The 10,072-nt window shown below is 25.5% G+C and overlaps 1 long non-coding RNA gene across 3 annotated transcripts in view; it reads right to left on the bottom strand.

The window, feature by feature from the left end:
• Positions 1-6,318: 6,318 nt before the first annotated feature.
• LOC107885280 overlaps positions 6,319-10,072 on the bottom strand; it is a 9,572-nt gene continuing 5,818 nt past the window's right edge. For all 3 annotated transcript variants that reach the window (XR_003839875.1, XR_003839873.1, XR_003839874.1), the window contains one exon: positions 6,319-6,615. This is a non-coding gene — a long non-coding RNA (uncharacterized LOC107885280). The remainder of the gene's footprint in view (positions 6,616-10,072) is intronic.

The following is a 10,072-nucleotide window of genomic DNA, read 5'->3' on the forward strand; positions in this document are numbered from 1 at the left end:
TACAATGAAATAAGAAAATCGTCACTTGAGAAAATCGAGTGAATATCAAATGTGTAAAAATATGAATTTCAAACGCTCATAAAAATTGAATTTGACTTACTTGTAGACATTTTTTTTTTTGATAAAGATAGACAATATTATGAGGAATCTTGTAATATATTTTCAAATCTTAGATTTAAAAAAAAAAATTTTTACGAATTCTTAACTCAAAAATAATTTGCTAATTTTCGTGATTTTTACATATTTTATAAATTTTTGAACTTTAAATGCTAATAAAAAAAAAACTGTGACTAAGAATTTTTAATATTTTTCAAATATCATCGTAAAAATATAGTAGGAGCCTTGTATTAAATTTTCAAGCATTTTTATCCAACAAATAAAGTTTTATTGACATTCATAGAAAAAAAAAACTAATAATATTGGAAACTGAAAATGTCCCTAAATAGTTCAAAACAAATCAAAATATTTTGAAAATTTATCATGTATAGAAAATGGAAATATAAACAACCAGCGAAAATTTCATGTATTTACGGTTATTTGTTTTAAATTTACACCAAAAACCCATAGGATATTCTTTGCCCTCACAGGGTGTCATAGGTGCCAGGTTTTAAAAAACGTTTTTCTCATATATTATTATTTATTATTGTTAAGCGCTTTTTATTGACTCTCACTAAAGTTAAATACATAGGTATATAAATAAAAGTATTCCACAACATTTCAAACATGGTTCTGGACCCCGTAAGACAATTAAGTACCAGGCCATGTTAAACGTCAAGCCGTCACGGTATATTATATTTATGTACAATGGTATAAAACTGTATCATACAATTTAAAAATATACTATAAAATTAATGGTAATTATTAATGAAAAATGTACTTGGCAACAGTGATGGTCAAATGATTTTGTTAGGTGAGAGGGTGGATGTAGCTAAATTTTTAAAATAGGTACACCATTTGATCATTAAAAATATCACTTTTAGCTATACCTACTATCAATTTTTCAAATTCTAGTAAATACAAACCTTATCAATATTTATATTTATATAGTAACTCAACTTCATTATTATTATTTATTTGTATATTGACTAATATATTTTTACTTATTACACTTACAAGTTACAACGTAAATAGTTGTCAAATTATTAGGTACCAAATACTATATTATATGACAACACAGGACAAACAATAATAATTGTAGAATATAATTGTCCCTTGAAAATACTCGAATGCCCTCTATGTATATTATAATCCTTGAGCAAATTCATTACCTACTTGAGGGGCATACATGTGTTGCGATCTTTGACACTAGTTGTCCCGTATAATAAATATCGTCATATTTTATAGTATTTGATATTACCAGTTACCTATGTGCTCACCGTCATAGTAACTAATTTACTATTTACTTAATAATATTTTTGATTTTACCCGAACTCGGTTTGACAAAAACGTGTAACATTTGTTTGGTGCTTCTTAATATTTGTGTTCGTTATAGTCCGATTTATTTATTTTTATAAATATTATGAAAATAACACCATTCGTAATGATGTAGATATATAATTGTTTCGATCGGTTCTATACAAGAAAAGTTGCTGATGTAAAAAGCAGATAAAAAAAATGATTGGCTTCTTTAACAGTAAAAAATTCCTGCAAATAAACTAATAAATTAAAAACCGACCTTTATCTAGTTTACCGGGCGTTTTGTATAGGCAATATAAGTACATTCCGGATGTTATGGCTTGGCGGTGTTATTGTACAAGTATGTCAAATTGTATGTGATTCAAATATTTATGTTTTGAACAAGTTGTTTGTCAACACAAAAGCAATTGTTAAAGTCGATAATGAATTCAAAATTTGAATGTTAAAACGTTGATCTGTATCGCTCCCACACGCACAATTTACACTATAACCAAATTGTTATCAGAAAAGCTTATAAAAATATTTTATTTGGTGCTTTATTACTTTGTTGGTTACCTATCAGCCGTCGGTAGTTCGTGTTCTGTAACGTTTGTGTCAAGCAATCGGAAATTTTTTATTTGACTGTCGCTAACAGTGAAGATAATGCCACTGGGTTGGAGTACACTAGCACAGTTTATTAGATACTGGAAAAGAAATATAATACTATAATATGTTCTATAAAATATTAAAACTAGGTACATACTTTGAAAACACCAAGTACCACGTATAATATTTTTAAATCAAAACAGAATAACTAAAATCGTTATTCTTCGTTTTAAATATATAATGCTGTCCTAATCTGAACTTAAGATGTATACAAAAATATACCGTATTAATAATTTTTAGATTTTTATATTTTTTGTTTACAGTACTTACATATGAACTATTTATGAGAAATCTCGTATTCAATTTTTTACCATAAGCTATGATAATAATTGAACATTTTATAAATGTTTAACTACGAAATCATTTACAAATGGGTACTGATGAACAACAACAGCTATTTTAATAGTTATGACTTAATAAAGAAATTAGTAATAGGTACATTGTCAAGCTCTTTTACACAGCCAAAAATCAATCAGTGTCTTCATCATAGATTTAAAAATGAATTGTACTGTGTTATGTTTAATGTATAATATACCTAAATTATGTGCATAGGTAAATTAAATGCAGTGGCATATTTTGTATGTTTTTTTTTTTGGGGGGGGGGGAGAAGGGGTGTCCAGATAATATAGGTATATACTTATTTGTTAATTGGTTGCAATATTTCTCTGTTTTACATCTACTACCACTAAGTTCATAATATATTCATCAAATATTCTAATGAAACATTTTTATTTATTTAATTAAAAGTAGTAATTTTTATGTAATTTAAATCATACATGTATACCTATATAAAATACCTACTGTATTTCTGAAATAATTATAATACAAAAATTGTATTTTCTAGGTCATAATAGCTTTACAATTAAAAATGCATAATGGATGATTATTCTAAGTCTAACGCTCATGTGAATATGTGATCCTAGTTTTAATAATTAAATAACAATAAAGCAACGAGAAAAAATTACTTAAAAAATATTACGATTCTACATAATTTAGATAAAGAATATTATATAATATGCCTATTATTAGTTTAAAAAATGCTTAATTATAATGTTTTAATTTTATGAATATTAGTTTATGAATTATGTGCATTTGTGAAAAATAAATATTATAAATAATATAGGTACTCACCAATGACAATAATATGATAATATTACTATTTCACTGTATATTTTATCTGCCTTGTTTCTTTGACGACGATAAATGAAAAATTATTCAAATTCAATTGATAAATAATAATGTTTTAAAATAAATGTACATGGACATTTAAGATCCAACGCATTAATTTATTAAAAAAAAAAACATCATTGTAATATATTAATATCTAAATATACACAAATGCCCGCTGGAAAAACAAGGAACAGTAGTGAATAAAGAAAACTAATAATTTCAATGTAATTCCTTGAATTTAATAAATTAAAATAATAATATAAAGGTGGGCATGTGGGTAACGCTTTGCTATATATTACGTTTCATGTGGCTGGTGGCTGGTGTCTAAGTATTATGGATGTGTTAAATTTAATTTAATGACATAAAATTATTTTATACAAAAAAAACGATTCTGAGCGAAGTACCAAAGACTGTCAGCCTATAATATTACAATATATGTACCTACATTTTATGGTATTGCCGTTAAAGCAATTTTTTCTACTTTAAGTAAAACAGTAGATTGAATTAATTTTTACCAAAAACATTTAATTTGATATACTTTAAAAGCTTTAAGTAGGTACAGTATGAAATACTAATGAAAAGCCTAGACAACTGTTAACCCTTGACTATTGAACATTTTATACGTTTTTAACTACAAATGCTTATGAAAAATAGTGGCTATGTATCTTTTATAATGTGAATTTTCAATTTTAACCTATTAAATGCATCCAACTATATTCACTTTCCATTTAGAAAAGATACTGAAGTCCAAATAAGTTATGTGTTTCGTTGCAATTTAAATAATATGTTGGTGCCCTCTGTGTTATTGAAATTGGGTTCTTGCTCGGCAAATTTGTATTTCCTAAAAATAAAAACATTGTTAAAAATAATTCAGTGCACCATTTTTTTTCTCTTTTTAAACTATGAGCAACATGCAAATGTGAGTACAGTTAATCCAATTGTGTACTGTTAGCTTTAATATTTGAGTGACGAGACATAATAATATAATCAAACTTAAAGCAAAAATATTGTCTAAGGAACCTTATAGAGAAACACTAAGCACAAATTATTTGTATTTTACTTTTAAAGCAAGCTAAGTAAGTAAACTACATCACCATCAAAAAATAATAATTTACATCATAATAATCCATTAATGTGTTTTTCAAATTGTTCATTGGTTAGTTGAAGTACATTTCAGAGTATTTCAATGTATCACACTTAAATTGTCCGCATTGTCACCAAATACGTTTTTTTGTAAATAATAAAATTTTAAGTCGCCTAATGATACAACAAATAGATAGTTTTTAATAAATAATAAGAATTTAATAATAAATAAACAAAAACATACCCCAAAATTGGTGATGAAGCCATGTTAACCTCCGTCTATTAAAACTTTTTTTGTAGAACAATTCAAACTAATAACAATAAACCTGGTTGTGTTAACAAATATTATAAATATACTGTACAAATCTTAAATATTTACATTATATGCACGAAGTTTCAGTGGTTCAGGAAGAACAATTTATGATGTAGCTGTTAATTCTGAAGGCCATGCTCTAGCTTGCAAGACATACTCAGAAAAAGATATATTTAAATCATCAACAAGTTCACTAATAAATTGTGAATTTAGTCCATCAAATACTTTGATATAAAGTAACATTTGATGTAAGTTACTTGTAAACTCGTAACCCCAATCTTTCTAAAAAAAAACATTTTAATTAATACAAACAAATTTTAAAACATTTGATTAATTTACTTTTAAATTGTTTATCAATCCTTCCAGTGGCGTAAACTAGGGATCGCACAGGGTCGCAAGAGTATCTTTTTGCGACTCCAAAAAAATATGATATCAGTTTTCGAAAAATTGAAATATCAATATAATAATAAATTAACTAATTTTTTTTTTGAGAACCAATGTTTAACTGTGTTTTGAAGCACTAGAATTATTATAAAATTATATTATTTCCACATTTATTTATAGTTTTGTTATCAACCTTTTTCTATTATTATACCAATATGGATATTTATATATTAATATTATATAATAATGAAAACGTGTTTCATAGTTTAAAACTATTATTTGTTTGTTTTATACATACATTTATTTTGACACTTGTATTTATATTTTATCCGCGAACGATTCAAAATTAAAAGTGTTTGACAGCTTGCTAAAATGGATAAATTTATTGTAAAATTATCGAAAAGTCGAAAGTAAGTGACTATTTTTTCTTTAAATTCGTATAATTGTTTGGTACACATATTTAGTATGCATTGACTTTAAAATAGCCCTTCAAATATATTACTGATTTATATTATATTAAAACTACAATTTTGACAAATAAAATAATTGATATTTGATCCGTAAGTTAATTTATAAATTAATTATTAAGGTAATACTATATTATTGAGCAAATTAAATTTATTTTGGTATATATTTTTTGTATTATTTTGGTACTAATTGTTGTACCTGTTTATTAGAAAAATAATAATACAAATGATGAGAAAAATGTTAGCTTATCTGAAGAAAACCTCTATTCCCCAGGAAAAAAATTAAAAATGGTACCTAAATATAGTGAATAATTAATTTCATATCATATATTTAGTATTCATATACAGTTAATTGAAATTATATTTATATTAATTTAATATCATTAAATATTACAGGATATTGTGTTATATACTTCTTCATTAATTCAGAGTGAAAATTCTGTAACTAGTTGCCTACATTAAATAAATAGTAGTTAATGTTTTGGTTAATTTGTGTAACATAAAAATAATAAATATGTATTTAAACATACAAATACAAATATAAATAGTACATATTGTAAAAATCTAAATGGCAGCTGTTATATAAATTTTATAAAATAAAAGAATTCTTGTATTTTATGTATTCATAAATTCTGTAAGAAAATTATACATATTTTATTGAAAGTAGTCGATAAGTAATTATTACCCTATTAATTATAGTGCATATTCATAATATATACCAATTACCAATAGATACAATATGAAAATATGTGTTTAAGCCTTAAAGATTAAAATAATTTTGTTGAGTTTATGTACTTGTAATGTGAAATATAGAATAAAATAAAACCTTTTAGTGGGAGGGGGGGCTAAGCCCCTAAAAGTCTGTCCAAACTAAACTTATTGCAAATCTAACAATTCAGCCCAATTTACGCCATTGATTCCTTCTTCTAGGTCAACTCAATAGTTGAAGTACCCGTTCCTCTAGTAACAACTTTGTTGAATTATAAAGTTTCTGACTGTGTGAATCATTGAAAATATCAAAACATTTATTCAATGTGTCTCTTGCTATATTGTCCATTATTATGATTTTGTTTACAGTTCCTTGTACAAATGTCCAACATTTCTCAAAATTAAAGTTTGCTATTTTACGTGCCATACCTGTTAAATTGTTTTTAAACAACTAGTGAAAAAAATTAAAATTAAAATTAAATTCAAAAAAACAATTTGTAAGTTCAGTATATTTTTAAGAAATATAAATTGATTGGACCATATATGAAATTAAAAATTTCACTTATTTCAGACTTTAGTAATTAAACAATAAAAAATCCATTAAAACATTTTAAGTATTTGTACCTACTATTTAGAATGTTAAGAACCTACTGATAAGTAGTAAAATATCATGTATCATTAATCAATTCAACTTGGGTGCTATATTTGAGATAACCTGTATTACTTAATACTTCCCTTTCCTTATTTTATGTGTAAAAAATATCAATTTTTAACATAATATACATAGTTACTAATATTTTTATAAAACTATTTTAATGGAAAAAATGTATAATAATTACATTTATAGAAATCAAAAATTTGAAACAACTAATTTTCTAAATTAAATATTTAATACTTGGAAATAAGACACCTAGACAATTGTTTTGGTTAATATGGCTAATAATATGATAATAAATACTATATTGACTATTGGTGTTTAATTTTAAAAATAAAATAGAAGTTACTCTATAGTAATCATGACATGAACATAAATTAATAAGTTTTATTGCCTCATAAATAATACAAGTACATTGAATTTTGTGTTATTTGCTATAAAAAATAAATTGAATATTGTTAATCAATATTAGACTAATATTAATTAATGAGCAAAATAATAAAATTTATATGAACGAAATTCTCAATTATTAATTTACAATAAAAAAATATTAATTCAATAGATGAAAATTACAAACAATTTTAAAGAAGTTGATTTACAAATCTGTTTCTACTTATTTTCAATGTAAAAAACAAATTTATTGAAATTAAAGTTCTATTGAGTGGTCTATAGTGAATGTATTATATAATAATTAGGACGGAGGACTTGTAGAATTTGTACATAGGTATGTGTTTCCATTTTACTTTTAAAGCAAGCTATGGAGATTTTAAGATTGTAACATATACCTAATTATTTTTTATTAATATATTTTCACTAAAAAGGCGAAGCCCTTTCGATACAAATATCGAAGTCCAGGCACACAATTAGATATACATGAACAGGGGGTATATTAATTAATAGCTTTAAAATAAAAACCTATCAATAATATTCTTACTTTTAAGTTACATAATTCACTCCGATATTGTATAGCTTCATATCTGAGCTGGCAGAATTTTCTTCAAGTCAACACTGAAAAATTGTCAATACATTGGCTTGACTTCCTAGATCCTTTTATGTACTACATAATATATTTCAGTTTTAAAAACCATTATAATATGTGTAGTCCACTGTATGAACTAAAAACGATAAACCATTAAGAGGATTTCAGTTTAGTATTTGTTATCTCTCTCTGACCCACTCCTGAAAATTTAATGTTCACAATAATGATAAGAACCATATTAATTTCTCAAATTCGAGTAAAATGACCTCTTATAAAATTTAAAGTTAAGAATATTATCTAGGGCATCTCATAGGTGTTTTATTACATTTTTATTTTAAAGCAAGTTATGAGTATTTTAAAATCGCACATAAAATTACTAAAATACTCATAACTCGCTTTAAAATTAAAATATAATAAAACACCTATGCGATGTCCTAGATAATGCTCTTAACTTTAAATTTTATAAGACGTTAGGTTTTGAATTTGATTTGTGCAGAAATCACTCGAATTAATTGAGAAATTAATATGGTTATAATCATTATTGTGAACGTAAAATTTTCCATGTCGCACGTGGGTCAGAGAGAGATAACAAATACTAAACTATCATCCTCTTAAGTAACTTTTGGTTTTGGCAAACATTTAAAATAGGAGACTTGAGTAATATACTTACATAAGTGTCTGTGAATTAGACATTAATAATTTTCCATGGCTTTTCTGGGTGAATTAAAATCATCAATTGTAAGGTGTCCAAATTCTTTATTGGTATATTCATTTTCTTCTAACTCATCGGTGGAGAAATATAATTTTCTGAAAATGTCAAGTTGTTAAAAATATTTATGTCCCTAATTCATGAATTATATTAAATGATTTTACCTCTTAGATGATTTACTAGTTGTGCTAAGAGTATTAACAGTGTTAATGTAAATTATTAATATTTATTTTATATTGTTTACTTTGGTTTTCTATTCCAGACAAGTGTTTTGGATTATGTTTGAGACAGCATCTGGACATAATATCTACTTATTTACTGATCCTTGTTTATAATCACTGATTGTGAAATGATTACCGCAGATTCTATGGCAGATAGAAATGGGGTAATCATATAATTTGAAGATTTTTAGCCATTATTTTCATTTTTTGGTAATCTATATTTGTGAACAAATTGTCAAAAATTAGACCGACCCCATATTATTAAGAAATATAATCAGTACCTACAACTAGAAAATAATACTTACAAATGAAAATGAAGGTAATGTGCCGAGTCGATACTTTTGATGTTTTACTAAAAATAATACACTATTATGCCTGGTCATTTTTTATTAAAATATATGAATAGAACTCTGTACGTATGTAGTATGTAGTCGAATTTCAAATACCGTAATCGAATGATTCAAAATTTAGCGAACAATAAAATAATATTATGTTGTTATTTATTTGAAAACAATTATTATCTACTATCTTAGTTCGTGGTACATGGTGATAAGTGAGAATGGTTATCTATTGGAGGTACTCCTGACCGATGTGGCGGTCATTAAATTTTACTGAAGTAGGTACGAACTATGGGCAACGCTGCCTCTATGACCACGATTTAAAAGGACATTTTTTCGTTAAAAAAAAAAATTACTTTGGTATGTACCTACTGAAGATTGTAAATACGTGGAATTTTTAAAATATTTTGATTCATGTTGAGCTATTTTTATTAGTTATATGACATTTTTGATTATTTTAAATTTTTCTTAATTTATGTCAATAAAAAATGTTTAAAGTTATTTTAACAAATATTATTATTTATATTCCTGACAGGCCTACCGTCATTAATATGGTTATATTTCAAAGATCTCGATACATTGTTTTATATCTTGTTGGTCGTCGTAACGGCTGAAATGTATTACGCAGCATTTACTCATAGTGAGACCAGGAAAAAACATTGGTCAAAGTGAGTACCTGCTTTTTATTATACCTATAATTCAAAAGCCATTACTTTCCATCGTATATTATATTATATTTAGATGTATACCCGTTTGCGGCGGAGGGGATCTGGGTCATTTGGGCGGTAGATAATAGGAGCGTATAATAAAAATAAAATAACAGTTCACACTATACTTTACTGTCGTAAAGGCTACGATATACTGAATTGTCTGAATTACATTACACTGATTACAGCACATCAGTGGCGTACGCAGGATTTTTCAGTGGGGGGGGCTTGAAAATTAGTTACAATTGTATTTGTATTTTGTCCAGTCTAATAATTT

Source organism: Acyrthosiphon pisum, chromosome X, assembly GCF_005508785.2.
Source record: "Acyrthosiphon pisum isolate AL4f chromosome X, pea_aphid_22Mar2018_4r6ur, whole genome shotgun sequence".
NCBI lineage: Eukaryota > Metazoa > Arthropoda > Insecta > Hemiptera > Aphididae > Acyrthosiphon > Acyrthosiphon pisum.